Source organism: Schistocerca americana, chromosome 2 (assembly GCF_021461395.2).
Source record: "Schistocerca americana isolate TAMUIC-IGC-003095 chromosome 2, iqSchAmer2.1, whole genome shotgun sequence".
In the NCBI taxonomy this organism is placed as follows: Eukaryota; Metazoa; Arthropoda; class Insecta; order Orthoptera; family Acrididae; genus Schistocerca; species Schistocerca americana.
Genome location: NC_060120.1, coordinates 484,075,722 through 484,096,571, shown reverse-complemented (window position 1 = coordinate 484,096,571; position 20,850 = coordinate 484,075,722). Strand labels below are relative to the sequence as shown.

Below are 20,850 nucleotides of genomic sequence, written 5' to 3'. Positions count from 1 at the left end.
AAGCAGATGTCAGACTGAGATTAACTGGAAGAATCCTAAGGAAATGCAATCCGAAAACAAAGGAAGTAGGTTACAGTACACTTGTTCACCCACTGCTTGAATACTGCTCAGCAGTGTGGGATCCGTACCAGATAGCGTTGATAGAAGAGATACAGAAGATCCAACGGAGAGCAGAGCGCTTCGTTACAGGATCATTTAGTAATCGCGAAAGCGTTACGGAGATGATAGATAAACTCCAGTGGAAGACTCCGCAGGAGAGACGCTCATTAGCTCGGTAAGGTTTTTTTTTCTTTTTTTTTCTTTTAAAAATTTCGAGAACATACCTTCACCGAGGAGTAATGCAGTATATTGCTTCCTCCTACGTACATCTCGCGAAGAGACCATGAGGATCAAATCAGAGAGATTAGAGCCCACACAGAGGCATACCGACAATCTTTCTTTCCACGAACAATACGAGACTGGAATAGAAGGGAGAACCGATAGAGGTACTCAAAGTGCCCTCTGCCACACACCGTCAGGTGGCTTGCGGAGTATGGATGTAGATGTAGATGGAGATGGAGCATCAGCATACAGAAGTACTTGATTAGCTCTTAGCAGCTTGGTTTCTATGGTCGTCATGTAATCTTTAAACAGTACCGGGCTTAATATCGATTCCTACGGAAGACCGACGCTGGCGTACCATGGACCTATAGTTTTTTTTTAGGCGTAAGAGGAGAGTGCTTCCCATGAAAAATTTGCTTATGCCATAAAGGAATTTGCAGGACAGAGTAATCTCTATCATTCTTTCCCATATTAAGGAAATTATAACATTATCGTTTGCTCCTTCAATATCCACAAATACGGGTGGAACCTGGATCAGTTTCCAAATGTCTCCTATAGCTTTTCGAGAGAAAAACAGCACCAACCTGAGTGTCTCGAAAATGACAAGGATTCTAGAAAATTAAGAGCTCTATTTGACACAGGACACTTCCAAGTAAGCCGGCCGCTGTGGCCGAGCGGTTCTAGGGGCTTCAGTCTGGAACCGCGCGACCGCTACGGTCGCAGGTTCGAATCCTGCCTCGGGCATGGATGTGTGTGATGTCCTTAGGTTAGTTAGGTTTAAGTAGTTCTAAGTTCTAGGGGACTGATGACCTCAGATGTTAACTCCCATAGTGCTCAGAGCCATTTGAACCATTTGAACTTCCAAGTATCTTGTTCATGTGAATGGGCTAGCGTCTTCACCGGCTGCTGATAACATTCCACCTAGATGTTGACGGCCAATCAGAGGCCGCCGAGAGCAAATTCAAAAATTGTTAGACGTCTACCTCAGGGAAGACCAATTACCATTCCGGAGTAATGTCGACATACGCGAGGCAATACTGGCTCTACAAGTTGTTTTGGAAGATAGATTAAAGAAGAGCAAACCTGCGTTTATAATTTTTCTAGATTTGTAGATAGCTTTCGACATTGTTGACTGATATACACTCTCCAAAATTTTTAGGTCAGCAGCAATAAAATACATACAGCGAAAGTTATGCACAAATAGCATGAAACGGAAGCAGTGGTTAAGAAGGGAGTGAGACGGCACTATAGTCTAACTCCGATGTTATTCAATTTTGAATTTGAGTAAGATATGAAGGAAACTCAACAGAAATTTATAATGAAGAAGATATACAAAATCTTTGAGGTTTGCCGATGATATTGTAATTTTGTCAGAGAACTGGAGCGGAGTGGATAGTATCTTGGAAAGAGGTAATAGGATGAACATCAGCAAAAGTAAAACAAGGGTAACGGAATGTAGTCGAATTAAATCATGCGATTCTGAAGAAGTTAGATTAGGGAATGAAACACTAAAAGTAATAGCCATCTTTGCTTTTTGGAAACAAACTAACAAACGACGGCCGAAGGAGAGAGGCTGTAAAATGCAGACCGGAAATAGCAAAATTAGAATTTCTGAAAAAGAGAAAATTGTTAACGTCGAATATGAAATATTAAGAACTGTTTTCTAAAGGTACTTTTCTGAGTGTATCCTTGTACGAAAGTGAGACGTGGACGATAAACAATTCAGACAAGAAGTGAATCGGAGCTTTTGAAATGTGGTGCTACAGAGCAATGCTGAAAATTAGATGGATAGACCGAATAAACTGTAGTTACTGAATTAAATTGGAAAAAAACTAAGTTTATGACGCACTGACTGAAAGAATGGATAGGTTTCCAGAAAGAGATTTTCACTGTGCAGCGGAGTGTGCGCTGATATGAAACTTCCTGGCAGATTAAACTGTGTGCCGGACCGAGACTCGAACTCGGGACCTTTGCCTTTCGCGGGCAAGTGCTCTACCAACTGAGCTACCCAAGCACGACTCACGCCCCGTCCTCACAGCTTTAATTCCGCCAGTACCTCGTCTCCTACCTTCCAAACTTTACAGAAGGCCAGGGATAGGACACGTCTGAGGCATCAACGAATCATCTGTCTGGTAGTGGAGGGAAGTGCCTGAAATACAAACGGTAACCACAGAGAGGGACCAAGGATGGAATACAGCACGAAAGTGCAAATTGATACAAGTTGCAGTAGCTACACAGAGGTGAAGTGAATTACATAGAATAAGGTAGCCTGGAGAGCTACATCAAATCAGTTTTTGGAGCAACAAAACCAAGCTGTTGGCTTAAGTCTTCTCTGAATTGTAAATAATGTGGAGCTATGTGACAGAAAAAACATTTGAGGATGTCGAAGTATTCCACCTGTTCCAGTTGAAGAAGATGTGTTCGATTGTTTTGTAATGTTACCTGAAGTTTGAAAGTCATCTAAACGCGCTGAAAAGACTGCCGAGTTAGATCGTGTAATTTGGCAGATCTCGGTGCCTCCACTAACACTGACGACGGTTACGCAGAAAATTTCTGTCCAGATGTAGCTTCCGGTATGAAAGGTGAGAGGTTACAATCAGACGCAGCTGCAACGAGAAAGGTGTGGATGCAAATGAAGTCCGTAAGAGAGACGAGGTCACCGAAAGAAATGGGACAGTGTGTGTTGGTTCGTTACAGAATTGAACGCCCAGGCTGGAGATAATGAAACGGCGGACTATATTTATTAGAGGAGGATAACGAGATAATCTGGCAGACGGAGACAGCGGGCGTCCCCGGCACGACCCTCGCCGGCGCCAGGGCTGGGCCGGCCCACAATCAGAGGGGCCGGTGTTTACAGCCCGGTGGCGGCCGCTCGTCAGCGCGCGGCCCAAATTAAATTCGAAATTACCTCCGCGGGCTGCGCAGCGCCCCAGGAGGCGGCGAGAAAAACGGCCCACGGGAAACATGTCGGACGGGCGTCCTCTGTTTTACACCAGGAGTGTCCTCGGCACAGCTAGCCGCCTTCCATTCCATTATTCCTTCTTCGCTGGCAGAATTTGGACTACAGACCGCGCCCAATTATGCAGAAAATTTCATAAGCCCGGAGTGTAACAGATTGGAATCTGATCCAGAAAATCTTGATATTCAACTACAGGCCTGTATAAATACCACGTACCAAAGAGTCTCTTGTCGGACCGGGAAAAACTCCTCACCTCTAGTTAAAGGCTGTTCGTACGGCCAGCCACACAGCGTGTTAAGGCAGTTTTCGTTCCCTTAAGACTGGTTCTCAAATCTCACATCAAAAACACGACATTCAGATATTCAGATTACGAAATGACACGTAAAGAAATTTGTGCGATTCGAAGATGAAGCAAAAGATCTTCTATCCTATCTTGAGATAATAGGAATTTGCAGTAACAGGAGTGGTATGGCTTCAGAAATACAATGATAATTGTATGAGGAGGGGTGAAGTGAAATCCCTCTAAATGAACATTAGCGTACATACGCTTGATGACCAGTGTCCTGATAAGTGCTGAACTTGCCAATGCCTCCAGTCCCTCGTAACACACAGCTTCGTTAATCGTCATCTGATCTCGATAATCGATTACTTTGAGTCTTCAGTGTTACCTCACAGCAGCAGGATAGTGTACTCATCTTCGGTAGGAACAAGAAGTCACAACTAGCCTCACACTGTTGGCTCAAATGGCTCTGAGCACTATGGGACTTAAGATCTATGGTCATCAGTCCTCTAGAACTTAGAACTACTTAAACCTAACTAACCTAAGGACAGCACACAACACCCAGTCATCACGAGGCAGAGAAAATCCCTGACCCCGCCGGGAATCGAACCCGGGAACCCGGGCGTGGGAAGCGAGAACGCTACTGCACGACCACCCTCACACTGTTGCATGGTTCAGTGAGAGAGAACGAGTCGAAGAGTGTGAAGCGACCACAGCGCCGCAGTTGTCGCACTCGTGGAACTACAGCGGAGACGGCCGGCCGGAGTGGCCGTGCGGTTCTGGGCGCTACAGTCTGGAGCCGAACGACCGCTACGGTCGCAGGTTCGAATCCTGCCTCGGGCATGGATGTGTGTGATGTCCTTAGGTTAGCTAGGTTTAATTAGTTCTAAGTTCTAGGCTACTGATGACCTCAGAAGTTAAGTCGCATAGTGCTCAGAGCCATTTCAACCACTTGAACCTACAGCGGAGACGGACGCCCATTAGCACTGATTTAACAGCGCCGCCTTGATTTATGAAGTATGCAACCTAGACTGGTACTCGTACCCCTTCTGATTTGTAGGATACATCGGTTGCAGTCAAATCGCCGAAGTTAAGCGCCGTCGTGTGTGGTTGGCACTTGGATGGATGACCATGCGGGCCGCGATGTACTGTTGACCTACCAGCGTGCACTCAGCCTCTTGACGCCAACTGAGGAGCTAGTTGACCACTGAGTAGCGGCTCCAATTCACGGAAACTGACAACGGCTAGGGGTGCGCTGTGCTGACCCCACGCCCCTCCATATTCGCATCCAACGACGCCATGCGACTGAAGACGACACGGTGGTTGGTTGGTCCTTTCGGACAGAGTATACCCCAGTTCAGGGCTTCCCAACCTTTTCAGCTGGTGGACCCCTTCTTCAGTCGAAAATCCATGGCGGAGCTCTAGTCAGTCAAGAGCACAGTAACTTTAAATTTCAGAGCGAAACCCATGGGAACTGAAAGCTTCTTAATGCAAGTTCCATGTTACCGACTACCCCCCTGCCCCGCCCCCCTCAGAAGAATCTATAGTCTTTGGTTTAGAGATGAATGAAAACAACTTGAAGGTCAAAAATCGACTTATGAAACAGGTAGTGCAATGACAAATCAAGTTTAACATTCAATGATGCCTGCGGCCGCATACGTGCCAGCGAGCGCTGTGATTGGTCGAAAAAGCTCGCTCCGCGCATGCGTAAAAGTTTTCAGCGCATCTACCGAAGTGAGCCGGTGCACAAACGACCCCCGTACTGTTGCGAAACAGTCGATCAGAGCAGCCGCATTCTCTGGCACTAAACTATGTATGCGTTCTCACTTAGAAACCGAAAAGGCTGGTTGGGAATACGACCTGAAGTAAAAGTACACATGTTTTTCACACGAAAAAATAGTGATGCATTTGATTTTCACATTTTTATTCAATAATTTTACTCATTATTTTACGCGATTTGGCGTAGGGTGGCCGCGGACCCCCTAGAAAGAGCCGGCGGACCCCTAAGGGGTCCGCGGACCACACGTTGGGAAGCCTTGCCCCAGTTCACTCTATTGAATGCCTTTTCCCGGTCAATACCTTTAAATGATTCACTTAATGTCAGTCTCTAATCTGTCCAGTTCCAAAAGTGAGCTATTTTTACAGCCTGTTGTGGCTGTGTAATTGATCTACGTCTGAACAGATTTTCCTGTAGCTGAACCATCGGCCCTGCAATCACTTCAGAAATACAGCGGCTGATCGCTTACGGCGTGGTTGCGCCTGCGTGTGCCCACCCCAGCGCTCTGGCAGGAAGTGCTGGACAGTGTCGCGTGCCCGACGTGGCGCGGACCGCCCGGCTTGTACCGGTGTGCTCCGGCTCAGGTCGCAGGCGTGCGGCGCTGCGCAGTGCAGTGGGCGGCCAAGCGGAAACTGTGCACGGGCCGCGGCCGTGGACACTGGCGCAAAGCCGCCGTCACCCTGGAAGGACGACTACCTGACGCTAACGTGGAGCTCTACGTATATCGCGACGTCACTTCCTGCTCTTTCACAATTAGGAATAATTTCGCCACTTGAAACACAAAATAACTCCCGAAATATTTCTGGCAAGGTGTCAAGTAAGGTAGAACCAAGGCGCGCCCGGTTAGCCGTACGGTCTAACTCACGGATTTCCGGATTGGGAAGGAGCGCCTGGTTTCAGGCACGAATCCGCCCGGCCAGTCTGTGGACGGTTTTTAGGCGGCTTTCCATCTGCCTCGGCGAATGCGGGCTGGTTCCCCTTATTCCGCCTCAGCTACACTATGTCGGCGATTGCTGCGCAAACATGTTCTCCACGTACTCGTACACCACCATTACCCTACCACGCAAACATAGGGGTTACACTCGTCTGGCGTGAGACGTTCCCTCGGGTGGTCAACCGGGGGCCGAACCGCACAATAACCCTGGGTTCGGTGTGGGGCGGCAGAGGGGTGAAGTGGACTGCGGTAGTCGTCGTGGGGTTGTGGACCACTGCAGCTGCGGCGGGGACGGATCCTCTCCGTTGTTTATAGGCCCCCCGGTTAACACACAATACAAGGTAGAACCAATAGGAAGCAAAAACACTCCCTACGTTACACGCAATAAAGGAGACCCTGTACAGTATCTGTCGTGTTCAGTGGAACCCATATTCGATGTGTTTTATCTTATACTTCACATTTCATCAACACATGCTGTTTCTAAGCACCAGCACATTGAATGTTTCGAGAACGAATCGTTATCGGTACGATTTATTGTAATAAAATTACAAGAACCGGCATATTGGTGGTTAAATAATTTCGTATAGTCATTTTCGTGTTATAACTCGCGCGTTATGAAAGTAAACCATTTTAAGGCAACAGAATATTGAAGATTCTTGAAAATATGTCATTCTTGTAACGATTTGTTGTAATTAAATGTCAATGAGATTTCGGCTATTGAAGCCTTCAGGAGACCGTACATACAGAACAAGGTTGATCATAGAGCTTCATCGGAGCATAGTTAGTAGACACGCCACGCAACAGAACAGAGGATAGACCGGTACGGGGTTTGCGTTTCGCTATATCCAATTTTTTTTCCATCTTCTCATTTTTTAAAAGGTTATGGGACTTTCTTATGAAATTATCAGAAATAATCTCTGTAATATTTCATGTTATGCAAACGTAAGTGCGTTTTTTTTTTTTTTTTTTCAGGAGTGACTTTCTTCGATTTGGTGTTATTTTATAAGCAGATGTCCTTCTTGGGTGGCCATATAATTTTCATTTTTGTCTTATTACGTGTTCACGGATACTGAAGTTATTATTTATGTATACCACAGGCAGAACAATACAGCAGGCAGAACAATATAGCTAGCACATGGAGAAGGGAGGAAATGCGTGTTTTAATAGAGCTAACATATAAGTTTTACGCGCGTCCGTTTTTGTGAATAAAATGTACGGTTTGCGAGCCAAATAAAGCGGACAATTGTCACTGAAGAGATCTGAGAGCGCGAAATCACGTTAACCACATCGTCCCGTGTGCTGACGGCGCTGTCTCACGTGACGTTGGATATTCCGCTCCATGCACGTCCCTTGTGATGAGGGCTTAAGCGTCACTGACGTAAGCAGGGCCCTGCTGAGCAGCAATTAGTTCGAAACTGAAATGGAAGCGATGGAATGGAGCTCTCTGGAAACGTCGTTCCAGAACCTCACGATGTATATTCAAGCAGTTACAACTATTGTCTCGAAAAACTAAAGTTCTGTAATTAATTTTTTGTTTGTTCGCAGGTATGTGTTTGAAATCGCCATGCCACTAAACCATAACACGCCGATGGAAGACCCAAACGCCGGCCGTTGTTGCCGAGCGGTTCTAGGTGCTTCAGTCCGGAACCGTGCTGCTGCTCCGGTCGCAGGTTCGAATCCTGCCTCGGGCATGGATCTATTTGATGTTCTTAGGTTAGTTAGGTTTAAGTAATTCTAAGTCTACGGGACTGATGACCTCAGATGTTAAGTCCCATAGTGCTTAGAGCCATTTGAAGACCCAAACCAAAAAACGCATCCAACTAGTGAAGTGGCTTTAAGCATTTAGAGGAGAATAACGCTACAACCATCATTTTCCAGGGTGGTTTGGTGTTGCACACACTTCCAGTGTGGTCAAAAAAGTTTGAAAGACGACCAACGAAGCAGCAAACTGCCTCATTGTGAGGAAACGAAATTCGTAGGTGTTATAACCAGGAATAACACAATAACCTCTTCAGTCTGGTTTATTAAATCACAAATCACTTTTTAACAATTATGTTAGCCAAGCGTCTACCCAGGCTCACACTCAGAAGTATGCAGAATTAAAGTTTGGTTATACCAATGTCCGAATGAGCATGGTGTGGTGCACGTCCCGTAATTATTCCCAAGTCCAGTGAAGTCCAGTCTCTCCAAGTGAAGTCGCAAGATTTTCCGCCGAGCAGCCAGGTAACCTCGAGTGGTGCGGCGGGTCATCCACAAGCAGCTGGAACACGGCGTACTGCACTTCCCGATGAGAACTGTCGTTTGCAGCGGCGGCCGGGTTTATGTAAGGCTTGCTAGTTAATGGAGCCGTCGGCTGGGGTCGCTGTTTTCCAGGGAAAACCAATCGCAATGTTTTCTGGCGTAGCCAATTGCTGTGTGCTGACAAACGCGCGCGCGCGAAGGCGGCCAGCGATGGTAGCCGTGAGCCGCCCGCAGAAGTGCGGCCAGCGATGTATTTCTTGGCCACGTAAGGGAGCGTGCGTGTGAAGACGGCCAGCGATGGAAGCAGCGGGCCGCCCAGAGAAGTGCGGCCAGCGATGTATTTGGCGGCCGCGTACTGGAGCGCGTTGTTCGGTGTTTGTTAGAAGTGGTGTATACCACAGTAGGAGAAATGGACGTTGTAGTATTCGAAGACTGGCGATAGTGGAGCAAGTGAAAAATCAGATTCAATAGCTTGCACGACATTTTGACCACGATTAAGGTCAGCGCCGACTGGTGTCCGCAACTGCTCACACCCCTTCAAGAAGCCCGCCTAACCGAGAAGCGGACAGGTTGCAGCCGAGTCAGGACAATCCAGATGACTGCTCTAGCCGCCTAATCATCGTGATACAGTGCTGGGTGTGTCAGTGTGACAAAGAGATAGAGGACCATAGCGAAGCTTTGGCAACACTGCACGAAGCCATTCGAAGCTGAAGAGGGAGCTTTGGAATGCTAATAAAAGGCACTGATGATCAAATCGTTATAGGCACTGAAAGCTGGCTAAAGCCGGAGATAAGCTCAGCTGAAAGTTTTGAGAAGAACCTAACGGTGTTCCGAAAGGATAGGCTAAACACGGTTGGCGGTGGCGTGTTTGTTGCTGTTAGAAGTAGTTTATCTTGTCGCGTAATTGAAGTAGGTATTTCCTGTGAGCTAGTATGGGCAGAGGTCACTGTTGGCAACCGGAATAAAATAATAACTGGAGGCTTTTACCAACCTCCAGATGATACATTTGCTGAAAGTTTCAAAGAAAACTTGAGTTTGATTGCAAACACGTACCCGACTCATACGATAGTAGTTGGTGGTGGCCTTAATTTATCCTCGATATGTTGGCGAAAATATATGTTTAATTCCGGAGATACGCATAAAACATCATCCGAAATTGTGCTAAACGCATTCTCCGAAAATTATTTCGAGCAGTTAGTTCATGATCACACGCAAATAGTAAACGGTTATGAAAACACTCTTGACCTCTTAGCAACAAATAATTCTGAGTTAGTACCGAGCATCAAAACGGATACAGGGAATAGTGAACACAGGGTTGTTGTAGAGAGACTGAACATTGTAAACCCCAAATCCTCCAAACCTATACAAAAAATATACCTATTCAGAAAAGCAGATAAAAATTCTCTTGACGTCTTCCTCAGAGACAATCTCCACTCCTTCCAAATTAATAACATAAGCGTAGACCAGATGTGGCTTGAATTCAGAGAAATAGTATCGGGTGCAATTAACAAACGACGAAGGTGATCCTCCTTGGTACACAAAACGGGTGAGAACACTGTTGCAGAAACAACGAAACAAACATGACAAGTTTAAACAGACGCAAAATCCCCAAGATTTACTATCATTTACAGAAGCTCGAAATTTACAGCGGACTTCAATGCGAGATGCTTATAAGAGTTTCTACAACGAAACATTGTCTCGAAACCTGGCAGAAAATCCAAAGACATTCTGGTCGTGTGTGAAGTATGTTGGCGGCAAAAAACAATCAATGCCTTCTCTGCACGATAGTAATGGAGATACTATCGAAGACCGTGCTGCCAAAGCAGAGTTACTAAACACACCCTACCGAAATGCCTTCACAAAAGAAGACGATGTAAATATTCCAGAATTCGAATCGAGAACAGCTGCCAACATGAGTAACGTAGAAGTAAATAACCTCGGAGTAGTGAAGCAACTCAAACCACTTAATAAAAGCAAGTCTTCTGGTCCAGACTGCATACCAGTTAGGATCCTTTCAGAGTATGCTGATTCATTAGCTCCATACTTAACAATCATATACAACCGTTCGCTCGACGAAAGATCCGTACCCAAAGACTGGAAAGTTGCACAGGTCACACCAATATACAAGAAAGGTAGTAGGAGTAATCCAGTTAATTACAGGCCCATGTCATTAAAGTCGATATGCAGCAGGATTCTAGAACATATTGTGTTCAAACATTATGGACTACCTTGAAGAAAACGGTCTATTGACGCACACTCAACATGGGTTTATAAAACATCGTTCTTGTGAAACCCAACTAGCTCTTTATTCGCATGAAGTGTGAGTGCTACTGATAGGGGATTTCAGATCGATTCCGTATTTCTGGATTTCCGGAAGGCTTTTGACACTGTACCACACAAGCGGCATGTAGTGAACTGGCGTGCTTATGGAATATCGTTTCAGTTATGTGACAGGATTTGTGACTTCCTGTCAGAGAGGTCACAGTTCGTAGTAACTGACGGAAAATCATCGAGTAAAACAGAAGTGATTTCTGGCGTTCCCCAAGGTAGCGTTATAGACCTTTGCTGCTTCTTATCTATATAAGCGACTTGGGAGACAATCTGAGCAGCCGTCTTAGGTTGTTTGCAGATGACGCTGCCGTTTATCGTCTAATAGTCATCAAAAGATAAAAAAATTGCAAAATGATTTAGAAAAGACATCTGAATGGCGCGAAAATTGGCAGGAGACACTAAATAACGAAAAGTGTGAGGTCGTGCTAATAGGACTGACGGAGTACATCGAAAAAGTTCAAAGAAGAGCAGCACGTTTTTTATTATTACGAAAAATACGAGAGAGTGTCACTGAAATGATACAAGATTTGGCTGGACATCATTAAAACAAAGGCGTTTTCCTTTGCGATGGAATCTTCTCACGAAATTCCCATCACCGACTTTCTCCTCCCAATGTGAAAATATTTTGTTCACACCGACCTACATAGGGAGAAACAATCACCACGATAATTATAGGGGATATCAGAGTTTGTACGGAAACATATAGATGTTCGTTGTTTCCGCGCGCTATACAAGATTGAAATAATAGAGAATTGTGAAGGTGGTTCGATGATCACCCTGCAAAGCACTTAAATGTGATTTGCAGAGTATTCATGTTGATATAGATGTAGATCTGAAACCGTTATTCCAAAGAGCTTAAGATAGCTGCAGCCGCAGGACAGGGAACTTTGTGGATAAGTGTGAATTGGGTGTTTGTAGCTGTAATTGGTATCGTGTAGCAGTGACTACAGCAATGACTACAACTTCATAGAGATTCATAGATTCTTAACATCTAGTGGCATAATTGTACAGAATAACACTAAGTGCGAGAGCTTACTAGAGTAGAGGGAAAGTGAGACTATGAACATATCCTCTCGGTGAATTAACAACTTCTTCTCAGTATGCCCTTTAACAGAGGTTTGACTTCATACAGCGTGTAGTGTGTTTATTTCAATTAAAACTTCCGGACTGAGAGGCAGGGTGATTCAGCTTCCCCTACCGCTGTCATTTTATGCAACCCGAAATATTATAGCTGGCCTCGCTCGCTCGCTCGCTCGCTACGCGCAAACTATTAATTTAGGAAAAAGAATGAGCAGGAGCTTTTTGTAGGAAATTTAATTTCATTACGTTCTGTACTGGCATAAGTTTTCGCTGGAGGGCACGGTTTTCGAGTTATTCAAGAAAAACATACCCCAATCCTACACTCCAATCTCTAATATATTGTTCATGGCACTCCCTCTTACCACTGTATAAATATTTGCGACTGCACGAATCGTTTCCCGCATTCGCCATTTTTGGCCCTCATCGCCTGACATTATTAGGCCGCCAGCTCATTGGAGCACTTACAAATTGTAAAAATGACGTTTGTGTAATTTTTCCCTAACAGTTTTCTGAATTTTAACAGCAAAAAATAAACAAAATCGCTGTGTTCGTCAGGCCTTCTGACTACGAAACCACTGTGCTTGTAAAGTTTAGGTTTGGATCGAACTGTCAACGTAATTAGTTTTAGAGTAACGCTTACAAGTCATTTTTCGTTCATTACTGTCACGGGCATGTTTCAGATAATAATGCTATCAAAGTAGTCGTCTATGTTGGTGGCGTAACAGCCGAGTCAACAGAGAACAATAAAGTTCGAATGTCGGGAATAGTTCGTGTAGCCGGAAATTTTTGTACAGTGGTAGGAGGGAGTACCACAAACAACGTACTAGAAATCCTGACTGGTGAGAGATGAGTGTGGAGTGGAGGTATTTTTGAAGATCACTTTGGTACCTTTTTCTTGAATAACTCGAAAATGAAGACCACCAGCGGAAACGTAAGCAAGTACAAAATTTGCTATAAAAAGGTACTGCTCATCTTTTTTCTGTAGGACTAATAAAAAATGGTTCAAATGGCTCTGAGCACTATGGGACTCAACTGCTGAGGTCATTAGTCCCCTAGAACTTAGAACTAGTTAAACCTAACTAACCTAAGGACATCACAAACATCCATGCCCGAGGCAGGATTCGAACCTGCGACCGTAGCGGTCTTGCGGTTCCAGACTGCAGCGCCTTTAACCGCACGGCCACTTCGGCCGGCTAGGACTAATAATTTGAACGTAGCAAGCGAGAGAATTTGAAAATCTGGCGCTTGTTTTAGGAACTCCAGCTGTAACATTGCTGACTGCATAAAACGAGAGTGGTAGGGACAACTGAATTATCCTCTATGAAACTGTTTAGTGACGTCGGAAAGTAGCTTCCACATTCTAACCACATTTCCGAACACAAAAGGAACTGCCGCCTGGGACAAACTGATAAATCGGCAGTAGAAAACATGCTTTCCGAGATGGAAACCGCAAAATATAATTCAGTGAAACTAGTGTTATGGCAAGACAATTCTTAATCATGCCCGCATTTAGTGAGAGACCATACATATTTACACAAAAAAATGGTTCAAATGGCTCTGAGCACTATGGGACTTAACATCTATGGTCATCAGTCCCCTAGAACTTAGAACTACTTAAACCTAACTAACCTAAGGACATCACACAACACCCACATATTTACACACACTATATCGAATTTAACAGAACAGATGAAGCTGGTAAGTTATACAAAATATGGATACTGACTCTGGGCCAACAAAATGACGATCGATTACTTTTAATAGAGAACGACAGCGCCAGCAGAGGTAATCACGCAGTCGGTTTCACGTAGCGTTAGGTGGTGTCCTCTATACAGCTCTATCAATTCGGAAGGCGCTCGCGCCTTTATAAACACATCCCACAGTTCTACACCTATACACGCTCCGTATCCGATCCCAAAGCAACTTCAACAACTCCCTCTCCCACACAAAGAGATCCTCTCCGATATTTATTCCTCCTATCAACTTCAATTCTTCTCTACCTATCCCACTCCACATCAAGACTGCTCTTTCCATGCAATCGCACGCCTTTCCTCCTGTTACCAGTACCTTACCCACACACCAAACTCCTCTTCGCCCTCTATTTTCGAGCCTTCCGTAATCCTAATATCCACCCCAAACCCTACCTTCATCTCCACAGTTTTCCCACCTACCTGGTCCCTACGTTTTGGAGCATATTGTCTCCTCCCGAACCACTTCTCGCCCAATACACGTCCTTTAGATTTTAAGTGAAAGTGCAGTGCTTTAGTGTTTCTTCTCACAAAAATGTCACCATTCTGCGATATATATATATATATAGCTTCTGACTTTGAATTTTAATTTAAAATAGAGGAACAGCTCTAAGGTTTTTTCCTCATTCTTGTTGTACTTTATAAAATTCCATTGGCTAAAAGGCGGAATATTATACCGCTGGAACCCCCCTCCCCCTCCCTCCCCGTCCATTTGGGTCCAGGGATCTGAAATAACTGTAAACAAAAAAATAGCTCCTGAGACAGTTGCCCATTTACCTATGACAGTCTGAGACGAAACGTTGGGAAATAGTTTTCTGTATCAACCCCCGGTCTCTATCCAGAAGTCATAAATGGAGAGATGTATCTTTTGGAATAAAGGACCGGTCGACTATTTCAGTAGATGGATGTGAAACACTTGTTCTTACAGGTCTACACACTGGTTCCTAACGTAATAGTTTAATCAAGTGTGTGATGTCCTTAGGTTAGTTAGGTTTAAATAGTTCTAAGTTCTAGGGGACTGATGACCACAGATGTTAAGTCCCATAGTGCTCAGAGCCATTTGAACCATCGTTTAATCAAAGTTAACATTCGCTCTTCACCTACAACGAAAATAAACCCATTACAACACTCGCGTGGTCGAACGTTTACTTGTGAAAGCAAACTACATTTATTACTGACAAATCTTTCTTCGTATTTTAAGTGTGCGTAAGTCACTCAAGCTGGCAGCGCCACTATACGACATATGGAGAGCAGATGAAATATTAGTCTCCACTTCTACTTGAAGTACAGCTACTGAACGCTAAATTATTGTACTAAATCATGCACCAGTTTTGCTGCCGTTTCCTTACTGGATGGGTGGCCTATATCATTTGGGACAATAGCTTACATTATCAGGTAACCCTCAGCACGTGCTCTAATGGTTAGCGTCACCACCGTTAGAGCCCAAGATCCCGGGGTCGATTCCAGGAAGTGTTGGAGATTTTCTTTGCTCGAGTGGGTGTTTATGCTATCCTCATCAAGTCGCCGAAGTGTCGCCATATACAAAAGACCTGAAAGCGACAGATCTCCCGGCCAATAACGCCATACGATCATCATCAGATAACCCAAATTTGTGCGGCGATTGTCACATCCACAACTAAAACAATCGTCGCACAATTAAATGTTTAATTTAAGGCCAGTTTCCAAGGAAAAATGCCCTGCAACAGTGCTGTACATCTAATAAACAAAAATAAAACTATAAAGAATTATAATGGTGACTGACGCAACACAAACTGGCAAATTCATCGTATCCGTTAAAGATACAGTCAAGATGTCACTCCATTCCAACACCATGAGGGAGAAGATGCTAAAATATACTTCCTTGTGCAGATTGCTGAGCCTATTTTAGAACATGTAACGATAAATAGCAGGACGGTTGTTGTCTCTTAGACAGCAGAGGTCTATTGCATACACAAACAACGTGTGCAGACTGACATAGGCCTACCTGCTGTTTCTTCAGGCGGGCTTCAGCGACTGGATGCTCAGGAACATCACCGGCCAATCACAAACCCTGCAAGAAAACAAAGAAACCAGCTGTAATGGGCAGCGAGCACCTTCTTAAATGTTTTACTTGAAACATACAGTCTCCTAAAAGACAATAAGCGTAACGTTAAGAAAAGAAATCTGTGGAACAGCCTTCCGTCGCTAATGATCATGTAGTCAATTAGCCGATTAATTCTGAAAAGAGAAGTGAGAAATCCGTTTTTCATAGTTATGTTACGTTTTAATATCTTCATCTATAAAAAATACGAGAGAATTGCAACATTAGTAAATTAAACGTCTATAGTCGACGAATGTCATGTTATACCCTTTTGCCCATTGCCGTTTGTTGTCTGTCTTTCTATGGCCCAATATGTCATACTATTCTGCATTTTTCATACTGTTCTGAAAATTCTTCTGACTTGCTAATGTACGAGCCGTTAGAAGACTGGCGGTATGCCTGACTATTGCGAAATTTCCTCGACAACAGGTGACTGGTAGCAGAATATTTGCCTCGTTTCACGTCGTCGTCGTTTTTGGAACAAGATTTAACGTTACCTTAACCGAAAACTATAGAAATGTTTACTCTGAAACCACCAGCAATTTCACACATTCCTCTGTGTCTAAGGAAAATACAACAGAATAGCTTGTTGAATTGCAACATGAGATCCGAATAAGACGTCGTTATTCGACAGAGAAGTGCATTCACAGTTGTTATGTGGTAACAACATTGATTGCACGGAATTTCATATGTTTCATTTTAGCAGATAAGAAATAAATCGTTGGAAAACATTTACAATGTCACTGGTCGTCTCTTAAGACATTCATCAAACCATTGGTTTGTCGGAAAACCACAACACCTCACCGGTTCATATATATCGAAGAACTAAAAAAAAGTAGCACTTAAGTTAAACCACATGATTCATTCTAGATGACTCATTCAAGAGGACTGCAACCATCATTTAGGTTTTCATTGGTTTCTCAGAATATGTTCAGGCTAGCGCTTGGAAGACCTTAGAAAGATCACGGATTTTGGTAAGGTATTCTCTTAGTAGCTTAACAAACCCATGACAAAATGCAAAGCTGTCATCAGTATTTTCCGTTGATTCAATTTTGCAGGGGTCACAAACCGATGGACAATGATCGCGTGACCTTTTTCGCAAGTGAGTGAAAATGCGATAGAAGATGTCCGATGAAACTTAGTCCGGTACCTGTCTTCTCGATACCTAAATTCATGTGGGCATTCAGTCTTAAATCGCTTGGCGATTGCAGCTGATTTCAGTGACCGATAGTCGGCTGTCCACTCAAGCGATTTCTGGTCTTTTCGTCTACTTATGCACATTACTTACCCAGACGGTCAGCTCCCGGTCTTTGAACAAAGCGCGATTCGACGCATTTTGCGCCGGCCGGTGTGGCCGTGCGGTTCTAGGCGCTTCAGTCTGGAACCGCGTGACCGCTACGGTCGCAGATTCGAATCCTGCCTCGGGCATGGATGTGTGTGATGTCCTTAGGTTGGTTAGGTTTAAGTAGTTCTAAGTTCTAGGGGACTGATGACACAGATGTTAAGTCCCATAGTGCTCAGAGCCATTTGAACCATTTTGAACCACGCATTTTGCATCCTGCGTTGTTGCCTGTTTTCAAACGCATAGTGCAATAGGCTGCAGTCAGTTTTGACTGAGATCTGCAGTCGCCTAGAGTTGCGGCAACACTGAGGCGTTGCCACAGAAACGTAAACAAAATCGCTTTAAGTGATACGTCGTTGTGGAGGACGAACGAAGCAACCGTGCAGAGTTAACTGTCACAGGTTATGTGTCCGATCGGAATATAGCAGCTAACACTGAACATCCCTTCCTGCTCATTCCAGGGTTCTTGAATCTTGGAGGAGTTATGTCTCAGAATGGAACAAAATATGAGAAAGAGACACACAAAACCGAACTCTTGAGTTACCTTGCAAATTATGCAGCTTATTTGCTTTCATACAGAGGTAGCCAAGTTAGTTCTTTGTTATTAACATTACATCATAATGTAGAGCTGCTGCCAAAGATTAACAGAAGTCTATGCCAGGTCAGTACAACACTCTTTAAAAAAGCACAGCTGCCAAAAGAAATACCACTTCCACTCGTCACATGCAACTTGCGAATCTTGCCCACTTCACACCGTGAATCTTTCGTGACAACTATTCCGTTTTCCGAGGCCATAACAACACCGGAACGTTGTTTTGGCATTGAAGTTTTGACGAATCAGAATTGTGCTTACAGACTGATTTGATGCCGCAATGCATTGGTTTTCTGCCTTCTCCCACTATTTCATATCTCTGATTTGTGCTCCCTCTTACTAGGGCCTATTCTTAGAACGGTTTACGTCCTATTGTCCGGAAAAATTTCTGCTGGCCTACAGAAAAAATCCTCTGTCGTTTAGCCAAAAACAAAAAGTCCTAGTCATGGTACTCTTTCAGCAACTCACTCTTAAAAAGAGAGAAAAAATTGCTTCTGCTTAGAGAAATCAATCTTCGGCTAACGATATGGCGATGAAGCACAACAGACTCAATGTGTCTTACAGAAGTGAGGAACCTAAGACCAGTCGGAATCTCAATGGCAAGAAATCCGGTACACGTTGTTGTTGTCTCACGAGCCACACGTAACGTACGGAGCAATTCAGAATGAATACAGCGAACACAAACGTTGTAATTCTTTAATGCATAGCGATACGCCGGCTGGTGTAGCCGAGCGGTTAAAGGCGCTACAGTCTGGAACCGCACGACCGCTACGGTCGCAGGTTCGAATCCTGCCTCGGGCATGGATGTGTGTGATGTCCTTCGGTTAGTTAGGTTTCAGTAGTTCTAAGTTCTAGGGGACTTATGACCACAGCAGTTGAGTCCCATAGTGCTCAGAGCCATTTGAACCATTTTTTTGCATAGCGATACATAGGAGAGATTTGCTGAGAATGTACAATAAATTTCAAAATTTTCATCGTGTAAGCGAACATCTTGATGACTACCCGAAATAAAATTAAAGTGTTCTGCACAATGTAGGCATAAAATTGAACGATCCAGTTTTCCTCACTGAGATAATAGTAAACGTTACAACAAACATTTACCTGGACATGCTTGAGCAATAGCTGACGCTACAGCTTGATACAGAGCCAATGGAATACAACTTTCAGGAAATTGGAAAAACCGAAACTGTGGTATGAATGTTCGGACATTTTTAAATCATTAACTTCCAAAACGATGGATCGGTTGTACTGGACGTGAGAATGAGGGTAACAGGAGGTGTCGCTGCTAAATGTTGGTTTTGTCCTTTGACGTAATGCCGTTGTGGAATGTGACTTCAAAAAAAAATGGTTCAAATGGCTCTAACATCTGAGGTCATCAGTCCCTTATACTTAAAACTACTTAAACCTTACTAACGTTAGGACATCACACACATCCATGCCCGAGGCAGGATTCGTACCTGCGACCGTAGCAGCAGCGCGGTTCCGGACTGAAGCACCTAGAACCGCTCTGTCACAGCGGCCGGCCGTGTGACTTCATGGATGCGCAAGCAGTAAGATAACGAAGCACTGAAAATATGTTCTCGGGCCTACATTTTTTTTGGGATGGGGCCGAAGAGCGTGGTAGGAGACTGAAATGCAGTACATCCCGAGACATTGGTCAGGTTGAAAGGCGACATATTGGTTGTGAGTTGGGGAGGCGTTACTAAAGGCTTCAGTAAACGCGACCACGCTGAGTCCTGTCCTTGGTCACCTACATCTCTGGACCTGACAGTCATGGATGTCTTTTACGGCATTAAGTGAAGGACATCGTTTTTTGTCTTCGGGCCTCCTTTCAGGAAAGCAGGTCCAGAACTGAAAATGGCTGTTTCTAATTCGCTCGTGTCAGTTACTGATTTGTATCAGATTGTGTAATGTTAGAGGGACCGTCGGTTAGACGTTGACCGTGTTGCTAAGAGGATTAACATAGAACGCCTACTTAACTTATTTTTACGTTATCTGTAATTCTTATTAATCTACCTTAAAGCGTTAAATAGTTGTATCTGTTTGCAATCACTATAGCAGTTCTGGATCGCATTGATGTAAAATGTGGAAGGTGACGAAGGCTGAACAATATGGTGAACATTCAAGGACAACGAAAACGCTGAAGTCGTTCCTTCTATTTCCTAAGAGTAACACAATACACTTGAGAGCTGAATGTTGCATCATGAGAGAATCCATCAAACAAAATAACCCATTTAGAGGCCCAGAAGGTCGCCGCCATGTTGTGTCTCCCCATGGATTTTCCTTTCCTTTCGTCCCCCCCTCCCCCACCGCCGGCCACTGTAGCCGAGCGGTTCTAGGCGCTTCAGTATGGAACCGCGCGACCGCTACGGTCGCAGGTTCGAATCCTGCCTCGGGGATGGATGTGTGTGATGTCCTTAGGTTAGTTAGGTTTAAGTAGTTCTAAGTTCTAGGGGACTGATGACCTCAGATGTTAAATCCCATAGTGCTCAGGGCCATTTGAACCATTTGAACCACCCCCCCCCCCCCCAAAAAAAAAAAAACAAAAAAAAAATCACGATCAACCTCTTGATACACAGAGAGTGATTCGTTGCTCCTTACGGTCTTCTGTTACGTGGCTAGGAAACTAGCTCGCACACATCTTTGTGTACCCGATCTGGTGAATGAATGAGTCAGTACTACCAACAGAGATTAATTTACGCAGCTAGGTGTCTGTGATCCGTCGCTCACTTCGAATGCGAGGTTCCACACGTTCCAACACTGCAGGAGTCACAGCTTTGTGCGGCCGGCCTGCGCGCGGGAGATGGGACAGGTTTGCGCGACCTTGAAGCGATGATGACAGACGCCTTGCCCAACGACTCCCCGTGCTTTTGTTCACTGCCACGTCTTCGTAGACATTCCGCAAGAGACTACAAATATCTGCCGCGCTCTGATTTTCTGCCAAAAGAAACTCAGTTACAGCTGTCTGCTTGGGACGCACCTCCATTACAAACGCCATTATGTAGGCTATGTATAACGCTGCCACCTATCGGAACTTCATGATACGCTACTGGCCATTAAAATTGCTACAACAAGAAGAAATGCAGATGATAAACGGGTATTCATTGGACAAATATATTATACTAGAACTGATATGTGATTACATCTTCACGCAATATGGGTGCA

General features: G+C 44.5%; 1 protein-coding gene across 1 annotated transcript in view; it reads right to left on the bottom strand.

The window, feature by feature from the left end:
- Positions 1-15,707, bottom strand: part of LOC124594114 (Holliday junction resolvase MOC1, chloroplastic) — a 1,166,819-nt gene extending 1,151,112 nt beyond the window's left edge. Inside the window, exon 1 of the mRNA XM_047132471.1 lies at positions 15,656-15,707. The gene's annotated coding sequence lies outside the window, so the exon portion shown is untranslated. The remainder of the gene's footprint in view (positions 1-15,655) is intronic.
- Positions 15,708-20,850: the final 5,143 nt, after the last annotated feature.